Raw genomic sequence first — 20,217 nt, 5'->3', positions numbered from 1 at the left:
AGGAAGCAGCACGTACCATGATTAGGAAGGAAGCAGCACGTGCCATGATTGGAAGGAAGCAGCACGTACCATGATTAGGAAGGAAGCAGCATACCATGATTAGGAAGGAAGCAGCACGTACCATTATTAGGAAGGAAGCAGCACGTACCATTATTAGGAAGGAAGCAGCACGTACCATGATTAGGAAGCAGCACGTACCATGATTAGGAAGGAAAAAGCACGTACCATGATTAGGAAGGAAGCAGCAGCCCACCATTATTAGGAAGGAAGCAGCACGTACCATTGGCTAGGAAGGAAGCAGCACGTACCATGATTAGGAAGTAGCACGTACCATGATTAGGAAGGAAGCAACACGATACCATGATTAGGAAGGAAGCAGCCACATTCATGATTAGGAAGGAAGCAGCACATACCATGATTAGGAAGGAAGCAACCGTGCCATTATTAGGAAGGAAACCAGCACGTACGTGTGTCGGAAGGAAGCTGTACGTGCCATGATTCAAGGCTTAGCACGTGCCATTACAATGGTCGGAAGAAGGAAGCAGCACGTACCATGATTAGGAAGGAAACCTTCACGTACCATGATTCGGAAGGGAAGCAGCGACCATACTGGTCAGGAAGGAAGCCAGCACGTACCATGATTAGGAAGGAAGCAGCACGTACCATGATTAGGAAGGAAACTAGCCACGTACCACGATTAGGAAGGAAACTATGCCGCATGCCATGGTCAGGAAGGAGCTTATGCGATACCATTGGTTAGGAAGGAGCAGCCACGTGTACCATTATTAGGAAGGAGGCAGCCAGCACGTACCATGATTAGGAAGGTTATGAAGCGAACGCACGTACCATTATTAGGAAGGAAGCAGCACGTGCCAATGAGTTAGGAAGGCTTGACACGTGCCATGATTAAAGGAAGGAAACAGCCCATTACCATGATTAGGAAGGAAAGCAGCCGTACCATGATTAGGAAGGAAGCAGCACGTACCATGATTAGGAAGGAAGCAGCACGTACCATGATTAGGAAGGAAGCAGCACATTACATGATTAGGAAAGGAAGCAGCACGTACCATGAGTTAGGAAGGAAACCCAGCACGTACCATTATGTAGGGAAGGAAGCAGCACGATACCATTGATTAGGAAGGAAGCAGCACATTACCATGATTAGGAAGGCTTATGAAGCAACGTACCATGATTAGGAAGCAGCACGTACCATGATTAGGAAGGAAGCAGCACGTACCATGATTAGGAAGGAAGCAGCACGTACCATGATTAGGAAGCAGCTTGTACGTACCACTTGATTAGGAAGGAAGCAGCACGATACCATGATTAGGAAGGAAGCAGCCGGTACCATGATTAGGAAGGAAGCAGCACATACCATGATTAGGAAGGAAGCAGCACGTGCCATGATTAGGAAGGAAGCAGCACGTGCCATGATTAGGAAGCAGCTTATGTGCCATGATTAGGAAGGCTGTACGTGCCATTATTAGGAAGGCTTAGCACGATACCATGATTAGGAAGGTAAAGGAAGCAGCACATACCATTATTAGGAAAGGAAGCAGCACGATACCATGATTAGGAAGCAGCACGTGCACCATTATTAGGAAGGAAGCAGCACGTACCATGATTAGGAAGCAGCACGTGCCATGATTATGAAGGAAGCAGCATATACCATGATTATGAAGGAAGCAGCACGTACCATGATTAGGAAGGAAGCAGCACGTACCATGATTAGGAAGGAAGCAGCACGTATCATGATTAGGGAAGGAAGCAACCGCACGTACCATGATTAGGAAGGGAAGCAGCACGCATTACCATGATTATGGTAAAGAGCAGCACGTACCATGATTAGGAAAGGAAGCAGCCACGTACCATGATTAGGAAGGAAACGCACGTACCATGATTAGGAAGGAAGCAGCACGTGCCATGATTAGGAAGGAAGCAGCACGTACCATTATTAGGAAGGAAGCAGCACGTGCCATGATTAGGAAGGAAGCAGCACGCGTACCATGATGAGGAAGGGGCAGCACGCATTACCGCATGATTAGGAAGGGAAGCAGCACGTACCATGATTAGGAAGGAAACGGCAGCACGTACCATGATTAGGAAGGAAGCAGCACGTACCACGATTAGGAAGGAAGCAGCACATTACCATGATTAGGAAGGAAGCAGCACGTACCATTATTAGGAAGGGAAGCAGCCATTGCCATTATTGAGGAAGGAAGCAGCACGTACCATGATTCAGGTTATGAAGCAGCACGTACCATTATTAGGGAAGGAAGCAGCACGTGCCATGATTAGGAAGGAAGCAGCACGTACCATGATTCCCGGAAGGAAGCAACCACGATACCATATGATTCGGAAGGAAGCAGCACGCTACCATGATTAGGAAGGAAGCAGCCACGTACCATGATTAGGAAGGAAGCAGCACATACCATGATTAGGAAGGAAGCAGCACGCATGCCATGATTAGGAAGGAAGCAGCACGTGCACCATGATTAGGAAGGAAGCAGCCGCGTACCATTATTAGGAAGGAAGCAGCACGTACCCATGATTCGGAAGGTTATGAAGCAGCACATACCATGATTAGGAAGGAAGCAGCACGTACCATGATTGAGCTTGTAGCCGATACCATGATTAGGAAGGAAACAGCACGTACCATGATTAGGAAAGGAAGCTTAGCCACGTACCATGATTAGGAAGGAAGCAGCACGTGCCATGATTAGGAAAGGAAGCAGCACGTACCATGATTAGGAAGGAAGCAGCACGTACCATGATTAGGGAAGGAAGCAGCACATACCATGATTAGGAAGGAAGCATACGTACCATGATTAGGAAGGCTTGTACGTACCATGATTCGGAAGGAAGCAGCACATGTACCATGATTAGGAAGGAAGCAAGCACGTACCATTAGGATTAGGAAGCAGCACGTACCATGATTTAGGAAGGTAAGGAAGCAGCACATTACCATTATTAGAAAGGAAGGCAGCACGTACCACATGAAGTTAGGGAAGCAGCACGTACCATTATTAGGAAGGAAGCAGCACGTACCATGATTAGGAAGGTTAGGAAGCAGCACGTACCATTATTAGGAAGGAAAAAGCACGTACCATGATTAAGGCTTAGCCGCATTGTGCCATGATTAGGAAGGAAGCAGCACGATACCATGATTAAGGAAAAAGGCTTTCTCCAATCTACCATGGTCGGGAAAAACTCTCATGTCCATGGTCGGAAGGAAGGCCTGCTCTGTCCCTGATTAAGTCGGGAAAAACTCTCTGTCGTATGGTCGGAAAGCAGCTCCTTCCATGTCTCAATGTCAGGCTCGTACCCAATCTCCTCGTCAGGATTCAGGCTCTCCTGTGCAATGATTCGGAAGGAAAAACCACATTCACCATAGGTCAGGAAATATACGATACCATGGTCGGAAAAAGCAAGCACGTGCCCATGATTAAGGAAGGAAGCAACACGTATAGTTAGGGAAGCAAGCAGCACGTACCATGATTAGGAAGGAAGCAGCACGATACCATGATTAGGAAGGAAGCAGCACGTACCATGATTATGGAAAGGCTTAGCACGTGCCATTATTAGGGAAGGAAGCAGCACATACCATGAGTGCAAAGGAAGGAAGCAGCCACATTCATTATTAGGAAGGAAGCAGCACGTACCATTATTAGGAAGGAAGCAGCACGTGATACCATGATTAGGAAGGAAGCAGCGCGATACCATGATTAGGAAGGTTAGGAAAAAAGCACGTACCATGATTAGGAAAGGAAGCAGCACGTACCATGATTAGGAAGGAAGCAGCACATACCATGATTAAGGAAGGTTATGAAGCAGCACGTACCCATTATTAGGAAGGAAGCAGCACGTACCATTGTGTAGGAAGGAAGCTTAGCCGCATTACCATGATTTATGAAGGAAGCAGCACGTGTACCATGATTAGGAAGGAAGCAGCACGTACCATGATTAGGAAGGAAAGCAGCACGTACCATTATTAGGAAGGAAGCAGCACGTACCGCGATTATTAGGAAGGAAGCAGCACGATACCATGATTAGGAAGGAAACATGCACGATACCATGATTAGGAAGGAAGCAGCCACGATACCATGATTCTGGGAAGGAAGCAGCCACGTACCATGATTAGGAAGGAGGCAGCACATACCATGATTAGGAAGGAAGCAGCACGTACCATTATTAGGAAGGAAGCAGCACGTACCATTGATTAGGGAAGGAAGCAGCACGTACCATGATTAGGAAGCAGCACGTACAATGATTAGGAAGGAAGCAGCACGTACCATGATTAGGAAGGAAGCAGCACGTACCATGATTAGGAAGGAAGCAGCACGTACCATGATTAGGAAGGAAGCAGCACGTACCATGATTAGGAAGGAAGCAGCACGTACCATGATTAGGAAGGAAGCAGCACGTACCACGATTAGGAAGGAAGCAGCACATACCATGATTAGGAAGGAAGCAGCACGTACCATTATTAGGAAGGAAGCAGCACGTACCATTATTAGGAAGGAAGCAGCACGTACCATGATTAGGAAGGTTATGAAGCAGCACGTACCATTATTAGGAAGGAAGCAGCACGTACCATGATTAGGAAGCAGCACGTACCATGATTAGGAAGGAAGCAGCACATACCATGATTAGGAAGGAAGCAGCACGTACCATGATTAGGAAGGAAGCAGCACGTACCATGATTAGGAAGGAAGCAGCACGTACCATGATTAGGAAGGAAGCAGCACGTACCATGATTAGGAAGGAAGCAGCACGTACCATGATTAGGAAGGAAGCAGCACGTACCATTATTAGGAAGGAAGCAGCACGTACCATGATTAGGAAGGAAGCAGCACATACCATGATTAGGAAGGAAGCAGCACGTACCATGATTAGGAAGCAGCACGTACCATGATTAGGAAGGAAGCAGCACGTACCATGATTAGGAAGGAAGCAGCACGTACCATGATTAGGAAGCAGCACGTACCATGATTAGGAAGGAAGCAGCACGTACCATGATTAGGAAGCAGCACGTACCATGATTAGGAAGGAAGCAGCACATACCATGATTAGGAAGGAAGCAGCACGTACCATGATTAGGAAGGAAGCAGCACGTACCATGATTAGGAAGCAGCATGTACCATGATTAGGAAGGAAGCAGCACGTACCATTATTAGGAAGGAAGCAGCACGTACCATGATTAGGAAGGTAAGGAAGCAGCACATACCATTATTAGAAAGGAAGCAGCACGTACCATGATTAGGAAGCAGCACGTACCATTATTAGGAAGGAAGCAGCACGTACCATGATTAGGAAGCAGCACGTACCATGATTATGAAGGAAGCAGCATATACCATGATTATGAAGGAAGCAGCACGTACCATGATTAGGAAGGAAGCAGCACGTACCATGATTAGGAAGGAAGCAGCACGTATCATGATTAGGAAGGAAGCAGCACGTACCATGATTAGGAAGGAAGCAGCACGTACCATGATTATGAAGCAGCACGTACCATGATTAGGAAGGAAGCAGCACGTACCATGATTAGGAAGGAAGCAGCACGTACCATGATTAGGAAGGAAGCAGCACGTACCATGATTAGGAAGGAAGCAGCACGTACCATTATTAGGAAGGAAGCAGCACGTACCATGATTAGGAAGGAAGCAGCACGTACCATGATGAGGAAGGAAGCAGCACGTACCATGATTAGGAAGGAAGCAGCACGTACCATGATTAGGAAGGAAGCAGCACGTACCATGATTAGGAAGGAAGCAGCACGTACCACGATTAGGAAGGAAGCAGCACATACCATGATTAGGAAGGAAGCAGCACGTACCATTATTAGGAAGGAAGCAGCACGCACCATTATTAGGAAGGAAGCAGCACGTACCATGATTAGGAAGGTTATGAAGCAGCACGTACCATTATTAGGAAGGAAGCAGCACGTACCATGATTAGGAAGCAGCACGTACCATGATTCGGAAGGAAGCAGCACATACCATGATTAGGAAGGAAGCAGCACGTACCATGATTAGGAAGGAAGCAGCACGTACCATGATTAGGAAGGAAGCAGCACATACCATGATTAGGAAGGAAGCAGCACGTACCATGATTAGGAAGGAAGCAGCACGTACCATGATTAGGAAGGAAGCAGCACGTACCATTATTAGGAAGGAAGCAGCACGTACCATGATTCGGAAGGAAGCAGCACATACCATGATTAGGAAGGAAGCAGCACGTACCATGATTAGGAAGCAGCACGTACCATGATTAGGAAGGAAGCAGCACGTACCATGATTAGGAAGGAAGCAGCACGTACCATGATTAGGAAGCAGCACGTACCATGATTAGGAAGGAAGCAGCACGTACCATGATTAGGAAGCAGCACGTACCATGATTAGGAAGGAAGCAGCACATACCATGATTAGGAAGGAAGCAGCACGTACCATGATTAGGAAGGAAGCAGCACGTACCATGATTAGGAAGCAGCATGTACCATGATTAGGAAGGAAGCAGCACGTACCATTATTAGGAAGGAAGCAGCACGTACCATGATTAGGAAGGTAAGGAAGCAGCACATACCATTATTAGAAAGGAAGCAGCACGTACCATGATTAGGAAGCAGCACGTACCATTATTAGGAAGGAAGCAGCACGTACCATGATTAGGAAGCAGCACGTACCATGATTATGAAGGAAGCAGCATATACCATGATTATGAAGGAAGCAGCACGTACCATGATTAGGAAGGAAGCAGCACGTACCATGATTAGGAAGGAAGCAGCACGTACCATGATTAGGAAGGAAGCAGCACGTACCATGATTAGGAAGGAAGCAGCACGTACCATGATTAGGAAGGAAGCAGCACGTACCATGATTAGGAAGGAAGCAGCACGTACCATGATTAGGAAGGAAGCAGCACGTACCATGATTAGGAAGGAAGCAGCACGTACCATGATTAGGAAGGAAGCAGCACGTACCATGATTAGGAAGGAAGCAGCACGTACCATGATTAGGAAGGAAGCAGCACGTACCATGATTCGGAAGGAAGCAGCACGTACCATTATTAGGAAGGAAGCAGCACGTACCATTATTAGGAAGGAAGCAGCACGTACCATGATTAGGAAGGTTATGAAGCAGCACGTACCATTATTAGGAAGGAAGCAGCACGTACCATGATTAGGAAGCAGCAAGTACCATGATTAGGAAGGAAGCAGCACATTCCATGATTAGGAAGGAAGCAGCACGTACCATGATTAGGAAGGAAGCAGCACGTACCATGATTAGGAAGGAAGCAGCACGTACCATGATTAGGAAGGAAGCAGCACGTACCATTATTAGGAAGGAAGCAGCACGTACCATGATTAGGAAGGTTAGGAAGCAGCACGTACCATTATTAGGAAGGAAGAAGCACGTACCATGATTAGGAAGCAGCACGTACCATGATTAGGAAGGAAGCAGCACGTCCATGATAAGGAAGGAAGCAGCACGTACCATGATTAGGAAGGAAGCAGCACGTACCATGATTAGGAAGGAAGCAGCACGTACCATGATTAGGAAGGAAGCAGCACGTACCATGATTAGGAAGGAAGCAGCACGTACCATTATTAGGAAGGAAGCAGCACATACCATGATTAGGAAGGAAGCAGCACGTACCATTATTAGGAAGGAAGCAGCACGTACCATTATTAGGAAGGAAGCAGCACGTACCATGATTAGGAAGCAGCACGTACCATGATTAGGAAGGAAGCAGCACGTACCATGATTAGGAAGGAAGCAGCACGTACCATGATTAGGAAGGAAGCAGCACATACCATGATTAGGAAGGAAGCAGCACGTACCATTATTAGGAAGGAAGCAGCACGTACCATTATTAGGAAGGAAGCAGCACGTACCATGATTAGGAAGCAGCACGTACCATGATTAGGAAGGAAGCAGCACGTACCATGATTAGGAAGGAAGCAGCACGTACCATTATTAGGAAGGAAGCAGCACGTACCATTATTAGGAAGGAAGCAGCACGTACCATGATTAGGAAGCAGCACGTACCATGATTAGGAAGGAAGCAGCACGTACCATGATTAGGAAGGAAGCAGCACGTACCATGATTAGGAAGGAAGCAGCACATACCATGATTAGGAAGGAAGCAGCACGTACCATTATTAGGAAGGAAGCAGCACGTACCATTATTAGGAAGGAAGCAGCACGTACCATGATTAGGAAGCAGCACGTACAATGATTAGGAAGGAAGCAGCACGTACCATGATTAGGAAGGAAGCAGCACGTACCATGATTAGGAAGGAAGCAGCACGTACCATGATTAGGAAGGAAGCAGCACGTACCATGATTAGGAAGGAAGCAGCACGTACCATGATTAGGAAGGAAGCAGCACGTACCACGATTAGGAAGGAAGCAGCACGTACCACGATTAGGAAGGAAGCAGCACATACCATGATTAGGAAGGAAGCAGCACGTACCATTATTAGGAAGGAAGCAGCACGTACCATTATTAGGAAGGAAGCAGCACGTACCATGATTAGGAAGGTTATGAAGCAGCACGTACCATTATTAGGAAGGAAGCAGCACGTACCATGATTAGGAAGCAGCACGTACCATGATTAGGAAGGAAGCAGCACATACCATGATTAGGAAGGAAGCAGCACGTACCATGATTAGGAAGGAAGCAGCACGTACCATGATTAGGAAGGAAGCAGCACGTACCATGATTAGGAAGGAAGCAGCACGTACCATGATTAGGAAGGAAGCAGCACGTACCATTATTAGGAAGGAAGCAGCACGTACCATGATTAGGAAGGAAGCAGCACATACCATGATTAGGAAGGAAGCAGCACGTACCATGATTAGGAAGCAGCACGTACCATGATTAGGAAGGAAGCAGCACGTACCATGATTAGGAAGGAAGCAGCACGTACCATGATTAGGAAGCAGCACGTACCATGATTAGGAAGGAAGCAGCACGTACCATGATTAGGAAGCAGCACGTACCATGATTAGGAAGGAAGCAGCACATACCATGATTAGGAAGGAAGCAGCACGTACCATGATTAGGAAGGAAGCAGCACGTACCATGATTAGGAAGCAGCATGTACCATGATTAGGAAGGAAGCAGCACGTACCATTATTAGGAAGGAAGCAGCACGTACCATGATTAGGAAGGTAAGGAAGCAGCACATACCATTATTAGAAAGGAAGCAGCACGTACCATGATTAGGAAGCAGCACGTACCATTATTAGGAAGGAAGCAGCACGTACCATGATTAGGAAGCAGCACGTACCATGATTATGAAGGAAGCAGCATATACCATGATTATGAAGGAAGCAGCACGTACCATGATTAGGAAGGAAGCAGCACGTACCATGATTAGGAAGGAAGCAGCACGTATCATGATTAGGAAGGAAGCAGCACGTACCATGATTAGGAAGGAAGCAGCACGTACCATGATTATGAAGCAGCACGTACCATGATTAGGAAGGAAGCAGCACGTACCATGATTAGGAAGGAAGCAGCACGTACCATGATTAGGAAGGAAGCAGCACGTACCATGATTAGGAAGGAAGCAGCACGTACCATTATTAGGAAGGAAGCAGCACGTACCATGATTAGGAAGGAAGCAGCACGTACCATGATGAGGAAGGAAGCAGCACGTACCATGATTAGGAAGGAAGCAGCACGTACCATGATTAGGAAGGAAGCAGCACGTACCATGATTAGGAAGGAAGCAGCACGTACCACGATTAGGAAGGAAGCAGCACATACCATGATTAGGAAGGAAGCAGCACGTACCATTATTAGGAAGGAAGCAGCACGTACCATTATTAGGAAGGAAGCAGCACGTACCATGATTAGGAAGGTTATGAAGCAGCACGTACCATTATTAGGAAGGAAGCAGCACGTACCATGATTAGGAAGCAGCACGTACCATGATTCGGAAGGAAGCAGCACATACCATGATTAGGAAGGAAGCAGCACGTACCATGATTAGGAAGGAAGCAGCACGTACCATGATTAGGAAGGAAGCAGCACATACCATGATTAGGAAGGAAGCAGCACGTACCATGATTAGGAAGGAAGCAGCACGTACCATGATTAGGAAGGAAGCAGCACGTACCATTATTAGGAAGGAAGCAGCACGTACCATGATTCGGAAGGAAGCAGCACATACCATGATTAGGAAGGAAGCAGCACGTACCATGATTAGGAAGCAGCACGTACCATGATTAGGAAGGAAGCAGCACGTACCATGATTAGGAAGGAAGCAGCACGTACCATGATTAGGAAGCAGCACGTACCATGATTAGGAAGGAAGCAGCACGTACCATGATTAGGAAGCAGCACGTACCATGATTAGGAAGGAAGCAGCACATACCATGATTAGGAAGGAAGCAGCACGTACCATGATTAGGAAGGAAGCAGCACGTACCATGATTAGGAAGCAGCATGTACCATGATTAGGAAGGAAGCAGCACGTACCATTATTAGGAAGGAAGCAGCACGCACCATGATTAGGAAGGTAAGGAAGCAGCACATACCATTATTAGAAAGGAAGCAGCACGTACCATGATTAGGAAGCAGCACGTACCATTATTAGGAAGGAAGCAGCACGTACCATGATTAGGAAGCAGCACGTACCATGATTATGAAGGAAGCAGCATATACCATGATTATGAAGGAAGCAGCACGTACCATGATTAGGAAGGAAGCAGCACGTACCATGATTAGGAAGGAAGCAGCACGTATCATGATTAGGAAGGAAGCAGCACGTACCATGATTAGGAAGGAAGCAGCACGTACCATGATTATGAAGCAGCACGTACCATGATTAGGAAGGAAGCAGCACGTACCATGATTAGGAAGGAAGCAGCACGTACCATGATTAGGAAGGAAGCAGCACGTACCATGATTAGGAAGGAAGCAGCACGTACCATTATTAGGAAGGAAGCAGCACGTACCATGATTAGGAAGGTTAGGAAGCAGCACATACCATTATTAGAAAGGAAGCAGCACGTACCATGATTAGGAAGCAGCACGTACCATGATTAGGAAGGTTATGAAGCAGCACGTACCATTATTAGGAAGGAAGCAGCACGTACCATGATTAGGAAGCAGCACGTACCATGATTATGAAGGAAGCAGCATGTACCATGATTATGAAGGAAGCAGCACGTACCATGATTAGGAAGGAAGCAGCACGTACCATGATTAGGAAGGAAGCAGCACGTACCATGATTAGGAAGGAAGCAGCACGTACCATGATTAGGAAGGAAGCAGCACGTACCATGATTAGGAAGGAAGCAGCACGTACCATGATTAGGAAGGAAGCAGCACGTATCATGATTAGGAAGGATGCAGCACGTACCATGATGAGGAAGGAAGCAGCACGTATCATGATTAGGAAGGATGCAGCACGTACCATGATTAGGAAGGATGCAGCACGTACCATGATGAGGAAGGAAGCAGCAGCACGTATCATGATTAGGAAGGAAGCAGCACGTACCATGATTAGGAAGGAAGCAGCACGTACCATGATTAGGAAGGAAGCAGCACGTATCATGATTAGGAAGGATGCAGCACGTACCATGATTAGGAAGGAAGCAGCACGTACCATGATTAGGAAGGATGCAGCACGTACCATTATTAGGAAGGAAGCAGCACGTACCATGATGAGGAAGGAAGCAGCACGTATCATGATTAGGAAGGATGCAGCACGTACCATGATTAGGAAGGAAGCAGCACGTACCATGATGAGGAAGGAAGCAGCACGTACCATGATTAGGAAGGATGCAGCACGTACCATGATTAGGAAGGAAGCAGCACGTACCATGATGAGGAAGGATGCAGCACGTACCATGATTAGGAAGGATGCAGCACGTACCATGATTAGGAAGGAAGCAGCACGTACCATGATGAGGAAGGAAGCAGCACGTACCATGATTAGGAAGGATGCAGCACGTACTATGATTAGGAAGGAAGCAGCACGTACCATGATGAGTAAAGATGCAGCACGTACCATGATTAGGAAGGATGCAGCACGTACCATGATTAGGAAGGAAGCAGCACGTTCCATGATGAGGAAGGATGCAGCACGTACCATGATTAGGAAGGAAGCAGCACGTACCATGATTAGGAAGGAAGCAGCACGTACCATTATTAGGAAGGAAGCAGCACGTACCATGATTAGGAAGGTTAGGAAGCAGCACGTACCATTATTAGGAAGGAAGAAGCACGTATCATGATTAGGAAGCAGCACGTACCATGATTAGGAAGGAAGCAGCACGTCCATGATAAGTAAGGAAGCAGCACGTACCATGATTAGGAAGGAAGCAGCACGTACCATGATTAGGAAGGAAGCAGCACGTACTATGATTAGGAAGGAAGCAGCACGTACCATGATTTGGAAGGAAGCAGCACGTACCATGATTAGGAAGGAAGCAGCACATACCATGATTAGGAAGGAAGCAGCACGTACCATTATTAGGAAGGAAGCAGCACGTACCATTATTAGGAAGGAAGCAGCACGTACCATGATTAGGAAGCAGCACGTACCATGATTAGGAAGGAAGCAGCACGTACCATGATTAGGAAGGAAGCAGCACGTACCATTATTAGGAAGGAAGCAGCACGTACCATTATTAGGAAGGAAGCAGCACTTACCATGATTAGGAAGCAGCACGTACCATGATTAGGAAGGAAGCAGCACGTACCATGATTAGGAAGGAAGCAGCACGTACCATTATTAGGAAGGAAGCAGCACGTACCATTATTAGGAAGGAAGCAGCACGTACCATGATTAGGAAGCAGCACGTACCATGATTAGGAAGGAAGCAGCACGTACCATGATTAGGAAGGAAGCAGCACGTACCATGATTAGGAAGGAAGCAGCACGTACCATGATTAGGAAGGAAGCAGCACGTACCATGATTAGGAAGGAAGCAGCACGTACCATGATTAGGAAGGAAGCAGCACGTACCATGATTAGGAAGGAAGCAGCACGTACCATGATTAGGAAGGAAGCAGCACGTACCATGATTCGGAAGGAAGCAGCACGTACCATTATTAGGAAGGAAGCAGCACGTACCATTAATAGGAAGGACGCAGCACGTACCATGATTAGGAAGGTTATGAAGCAGCACGTACCATTATTAGGAAGGAAGCAGCACGTACCATGATTAGGAAGCAGCAAGTACCATGATTAGGAAGGAAGCAGCACATTCCATGATTAGGAAGGAAGCAGCACGTACCATGATTAGGAAGGAAGCAGCACGTACCATGATTAGGAAGGAAGCAGCACGTACCATGATTAGGAAGGAAGCAGCACGTACCATTATTAGGAAGGAAGCAGCACGTACCATGATTAGGAAGGTTAGGAAGCAGCACGTACCATTATTAGGAAGGAAGAAGCACGTACCATGATTAGGAAGCAGCACGTACCATGATTAGGAAGGAAGCAGCACATCCATGATAAGGAAGGAAGCAGCACGTACCATGATTAGGAAGGAATCAGCACGTACCATGATTAGGAAGGAAGCAGCACGTACCATGATTAGGAAGGAAGCAGCAGGTACCATTATTAGGAAGGAAGCAGCACATACCATGATTAGGAAGGAAGCAGCACGTACCATTATTAGGAAGGAAGCAGCACGTACCATTATTAGGAAGGAAGCAGCACGTACCATGATTAGGAAGCAGCACGTACCATGATTAGGAAGGAAGCAGCACGTACCATGATTAGGAAGGAAGCAGCACGTACCATGATTAGGAAGGAAGCAGCACATACCATGATTAGGAAGGAAGCAGCACGTACCATGATTAGGAAGCAGCACGTACCATGATTAGGAAGGAAGCAGCACGTACCATGATTAGGAAGGAAGCAGCACGTACCATTATTAGGAAGGAAGCAGCACGTACCATTATTAGGAAGGAAGCAGCACGTACCATGATTAGGAAGCAGCACGTACCATGATTAGGAAGGAAGCAGCACATACCATGATTAGGAAGGAAGCAGCACGTACCATGATTAGGAAGGAAGCAGCACATACCATGATTTGGAAGGAAGCAGCACGTACCATTATTAGGAAGGAAGCAGCACGTACCATTATTAGGAAGGAAGCAGCACGTACCATTATTAGGAAGGAAGCAGCACGTACCATGATTAGGAAGCAGCACGTACCATGATTAGGAAGGAAGCAGCACATACCATGATTAGGAAGGAAGCAGCACGTACCATGATTAGGAAGGAAGCAGCACGTACCATGATTAGGAAGCAGCACGTACCATGATTAGGAAGGAAGCAGCACGTACCATTATTCGGAAGGAAGCAGCACGTACCATGATTAGGAAGGTAAGGAAGCAGCACATACCATTATTAGAAAGGAAGCAGCACGTACCATGATTAGGAAGCAGCACGTACCATGATTAGGAAGGTTATGAAGCAGCACGTACCATTATTAGGAAGGAAGCAGCACGTACCATGATTAGGAAGCAGCACGTACCATGATTATGAAGGAAGCAGCATATACCATGATTATGAAGGAAGCAGCACGTACCATGATTTGGAAGGAAGCAGCACGTACCATGATTAGGAAGGAAGCAGCACGTATCATGATTAGGAAGGAAGCAGCACGTACCATTATTAGGAAGGAAGCAGCACGAACCATGATTATGAAGCAGCACGTACCATGATTAGGAAGGAAGCAGCACGTACCATGATTAGGAAGGAAGCAGCACGTACCATGATTAGGAAGGAAGCAGCACGTACCATGATTAGGAAGGAAGCAGCACGTACCATTATTAGGAAGGAAGCAGCACGTACCATGATTAGGAAGGTTAGGAAGCAGCACATACCATTATTAGAAAGGAAGCAGCACGTACCATGATTAGGAAGCAGCACGTACCATGATTAGGAAGGTTATGAAGCAGCACGTACCATTATTAGGAAGGAAGCAGCACGTACCATGATTAGGAAGCAGCACGTACCATGATTATGAAGGAAGCAGCATGTACCATGATTATGAAGGAAGCAGCACGTACCATGATTAGGAAGGAAGCAGCACGTACCATGATTAGGAAGGAAGCAGCACGTACCATGATTAGGAAGGAAGCAGCACGTACCATGATTAGGAAGGAAGCAGCACGTACCATGATTAGGAAGGAAGCAGCACGTACCATGATTCGGAAGGAAGCAGCACGTACCATGATGAGGAAGGAAGCAGCACGTACCATGATTAGGAAGGAAGCAGCACGTATCATGATTAGGAAGGATGCAGCACGTACCATGATGAGGAAGGAAGCAGCACGTATCATGATTAGGAAGGATGCAGCACGTACCATGATTAGGAAGGATGCAGCACGTATCATGATTAGGAAGGATGCAGCACGTACCATGATTAGGAAGGATGCAGCACGTACCATTATTAGGAAGGAAGCAGCACGTACCATTATTAGGAAGGAAGCAGCACGTACCATGATTAGGAAGCAGCACGTACCATGATTAGGAAGGTTATGAAGCAGCACGTACCATTATTAGGAAGGAAGCAGCACGTACCATGATTAGGAAGCAGCACGTACCATGATTATGAAGGAAGCAGCATGTACCATGATTATGAAGGAAGCAGCACGTACCATGATTAGGAAGGAAGCAGCACGTACCATGGTTAGGAAGGAAGCAGCACGTACCATGATTAGGAAGGAAGCAGCACGTACCATGATTAGGAAGGAAGCAGCACGTACCATGATTAGGAAGGAAGCAGCACGTACCATGATTAGGAAGCAGCACGTACCATGATGAGGAAGGAAGCAGCACGTACCATGATTAGGAAGGAAGCAGCACGTACCATGATTAGGAAGGATGCAGCACGTACCATGATGAGGAAGGAAGCAGCACGTATCATGATTAGGAAGGATGCAGCACGTACCATGATTAGGAAGGATGCAGCACGTATCATGATTAGGAAGGATGCAGCACGTACCATGATTAGGAAGGAAGCAGCACGTACCATGATTAGGAAGGATGCAGCACGTACCATTATTAGGAAGGAAGCAGCACGTACCATGATGAGGAAGGAAGCAGCACGTATCATGATTAGGAAGGATGCAGCACGTACCATGATTAGGAAGGAAGCAGCACGTACCATGATGAGGAAGGAAGCAGCACGTACCATGATTAGGAAGGATGCAGCACGTACCATGATTAGGAAGGAAGCAGCACGTACCATTATTAGGAAGGAAGCAGCACGTACCATGATTAGGAAGGAAGCAGCACATACCATGATTAGGAAGGAAGCAGCACGTACCATGATTAGGAAGGAAGCAGCACGTACCATGATTAGGAAGGAAGCAGCACGTACCATGATTAGGAAGGAAGCAGCACATACCATGATTAGGAAGGAAGCAGCACGTACCATTATTAGGAAGGAAGCAGCACGTACCATTATTAGGAAGGAAGCAGCACGTACCATGATTAGGAAGCAGCACGTACCATGATTAGGAAGGAAGCAGCACGTACCATGATTAGGAAGGAAGCAGCACGTACCATGATTAGGAAGGAAGCAGCACGTACCATGATTAGGAAGGAAGCAGCACGTACCATGATTAGGAAGGATGCAGCACGTACCATTATTAGGAAGGAAGCAGCACGTACCATGATTAGGAAGGATGCAGCACGTACCATTATTAGGAAGGAAGCAGCACGTACCATGATGAGGAAGGAAGCAGCACGTATCATGATTAGGAAGGATGCAGCACGTACCATGATTAGGAAGGAAGCAGCACGTACCATGATGAGGAAGGAAGCAGCACGTACCATGATTAGGAAGGATGCAGCACGTACCATGATTAGGAAGGAAGCAGCACGTACCATTATTAGGAAGGAAGCAGCACGTACCATGATTAGGAAGGAAGCAGCACATACCATGATTAGGAAGGAAGCAGCACGTACCATGATTAGGAAGGAAGCAGCACGTACCATGATTAGGAAGGAAGCAGCACGTACCATGATTAGGAAGGAAGCAGCACATACCATGATTAGGAAGGAAGCAGCACGTACCATTATTAGGAAGGAAGCAGCACGTACCATTATTAGGAAGGAAGCAGCACGTACCATGATTAGGAAGCAGCACGTACCATGATTAGGAAGGAAGCAGCACGTACCATGATTAGGAAGGAAGCAGCACGTACCATGATTAGGAAGGAAGCAGCACGTACCATGATTAGGAAGGAAGCAGCACGTACCATGATTAGGAAGGATGCAGCACGTACCATTATTAGGAAGGATGCAGCACGTACCATTATTAGGAAGGAAGCAGCACGTACCATGATGAGGAAGGAAGCAGCACGTATCATGATTAGGAAGCAGTACGTTCTAGTTTCATGTGCTGGGATGACGAGGCCTGTTCAGCCTGGAGGAGGGATGTACTCTCCCGAGTGTAGTTCTAGTTTAATGTGGTCGGATGACTAGGCCACGGTTAGAAACATCGACCTCGAGACTCAGAGAGAGAGAGAGAGAGAGAGAGAGAGCCCTCGAACAACAACCACACTACGTCTGGTTCAGGGGACGCTTTACCCCTCCCCCCCAAGCCACAAACTATTCAAGTGGTTATTTCACTTTATAATTAGTTGTTTAAACAAATAACTCACCACGTTTGAACGAACTTCGCGTCCAACGGTCAGGCCGTTGGTGTGAATGCACAGGTGTGATTCAGAAATGCAAATGAATAAAACACCAAATACACACCTGGAGGGGATTAACGGGAGGGTTTCAACACCACTCATTCACCCTGTAATAAAATAATAAATAAAAACAACAACAACAGGATTGCCAGATTTAAAAATGGAAATGTCGGATTTGAACCTCAAAATTATGGTATTTTTTAAAACGTTAACCCACAATGCACAGCGACATTAACCCACAATGCACAGCGACATTTACCCACAATGCACAGCGACACATTTAAATTTGCAGCCGCAGACCATGGTCGTGTGTAAGAAACAATCCCCGTTACTTTCAGGATTTTCCCCGAGTCGACTCTGGTGACGTCATCACGTTCAGACACGATGGCGAGCCCTCCATTCAAAACCGTTGGTAAGGAACGGATTGCTTGGCAAGCGCTAGCGAGCTGCTTGGTAACCGGACACACGCTCGGACATCTGGACAGGATTTTCAGTACGTACAAAACCGCAGACAAAAGGAGAGTTTTTAAAATTAAACACCAAATGTTAATGACGAGTGTTGTCGTTGTCATGGAAACGTACCTTGTTCACTTTTACAATGTACACGGACTCAGACGTGAGATGTTCCGTGTACGAAGGTGGACATGTCCGTTTTATATAATTAATTTAAAGTGTCCGTGGACATAATAACAATCTCTGGGAGTTCCCCCGGCGGTCTCGATCCTCGCGGTGTTTCACGATGAAGACGATTTTAATGTTTATATTTACCTCACATGAAACGTGTGTGTGACGTGTCGACATGTTTGATGATATTTGAAAAGTCTGACGAACACGGAAAGGTTTTTTTTTGTTAATGAAAGACCAAGAGATCTTCCCTACTGTGTAAAACGTGACAATTCACGTGTGCCTTCATTGGGCGGTGTATATTAGATCGCTGCTGCGATCGCTGCAAGCAAAACATGCATCACCTCGTTTGAGTTGAAATCAAAATGGATCTTTGTTTCCTCAAAACGGTTTCGTTATTTGAATTGTGTCCCACAGGTGTGTATAGTAAGGGTGTGTACCACAGGTGTGTATAGTAAGGGTGTGTACCACAGGTGTGTATAGTAAGGGTGTGTACCACAGGTGTGTATAGTAAGGGTGTGTACTACAGGTGTGTATATTAAGGGTGTGTACTACAGGTGTGTATAGTAAGGGTGTGTACTACAGGTGTGTATAGTAAGGGTGTGTACTACAGGTGTGTATAGTAAGGGTGTGTACTACAGGTGTGTATAGTAAGGGTGTGTACCACAGGTGTGTATAGCAAGGCTGTGTACCACAGGTGTGTATAGTAAGGCTGTGTACCACAAGTGTGTATAGTAAGGCTGTGTACCACAAGTGTGTATAGTAAGGCTGTGTACCACAAGTGTGTATAGTAAGGGTGTGTACCACAGGTGTGTATAGTAAGGGTGTGTACCACAGGTGTGTATAGTAAGGCTGTGTACCACAAGTGTGTATAGTAAGGGTGTGTACCACAAGTGTGTATAGTAAGGCTGTGTACCACAAGTGTGTATAGTAAGGGTGTGTACCACAGGTGTGTATAGTAAGGCTGTGTACCACAGGTGTGTATAGTAAGGCTGTGTACCACAAGTGTGTATAGTAAGGCTGTGTACCACAAGTGTGTATAGTAAGGGTGTGTACCACAGGTGTGTATAGTAAGGGTGTGTACCACAGGTGTGTATAGTAAGGGTGTGTACCACAGGTGTGTATAGTAAGGGTGTGTACCACAGGTGTGTATAGTAAGGCTGTGTACCACAAGGGTGTATAGTAAGGGTGTGTACCACAAGTGTGTATAGTAAGGCTGTGTACCACAAGTGTGTATAGTAAGGCTGTGTACCACAAGTGTGTATAGTAAGGGTGTGTACCACAGGTGTGTATAGTAAGGGTGTGTACCACAGGTGTGTATAGTAAGGCTGTGTACCACAAGTGTGTATAGTAAGGGTGTGTACCACAAGTGTGTATAGTAAGGCTGTGTACCACAAGTGTGTATAGTAAGGCTGTGTACCACAAGTGTGTATAGTAAGGCTGTGTACCACAAGTGTGTATAGTAAGGGTGTGTACCACAAGTGTGTATAGTAAGGGTGTGTACCACAGGTGTGTATAGTAAGGGTGTGTACCACAAGTGTGTATAGTAAGGCTGTGTACCACAAGTGTGTATAGTAAGGGTGTGTACCACAGGTGTGTATAGTAAGGGTGTGTACCACAGGTGTGTATAGTAAGGGTGTGTACCACAAGTGTGTAGAGTAAGGCTGTGTACCACAAGTGTGTATAGTAAGGGTGTGTACCACAAGTGTGTATAGTAAGGGTGTGTACCACAGGTGTGTATAGTAAGGGTGTGTACCACAAGTGTGTATAGTAAGGCTGTGTACCACAAGTGTGTATAGTAAGGGTGTGTACCACAGGTGTGTATAGTAAGGGTGTGTACCACAGGTGTGTATAGTAAGGGTGTGTATCACAGGTGTGTATGCTAAGGGTGATGCAAAGATGTCAATT

General features: G+C 46.4%; 1 long non-coding RNA gene across 3 annotated transcripts in view; it reads right to left on the bottom strand.

Moving 5' to 3' along the window:
* LOC147007164 (uncharacterized) overlaps positions 1-18,763 on the bottom strand; it is a 32,158-nt gene extending 13,395 nt beyond the window's left edge. The window contains exons 1-3 of one of the 3 annotated variants that reach the window (XR_015054360.1): positions 18,268-18,763; positions 17,945-18,162; positions 17,653-17,792 (exon numbers count right to left, since the gene is read on the bottom strand). This is a non-coding gene — a long non-coding RNA (uncharacterized LOC147007164). Of the gene's footprint in view, positions 1-17,652; positions 17,793-17,944 lie in introns of all 3 variants that reach the window. The other 2 variants (XR_015054359.1, XR_015054361.1) reach the window with 2 other exon arrangements.
* Between the last annotated feature and the right edge of the window lie 1,454 nt (positions 18,764-20,217).

The sequence above is a fragment of the Eptatretus burgeri genome, unplaced genomic scaffold (genome assembly GCF_056783735.1).
Source record: "Eptatretus burgeri isolate ZD-2024b unplaced genomic scaffold, Ebu_testis_v1 Ebu_testis_scaffold_519, whole genome shotgun sequence".
In the NCBI taxonomy this organism is placed as follows: Eukaryota; Metazoa; Chordata; class Myxini; order Myxiniformes; family Myxinidae; genus Eptatretus; species Eptatretus burgeri.
Note: the sequence above shows the minus strand (reverse complement) of the source record. Positions and strands in the feature narration are given on the sequence as shown.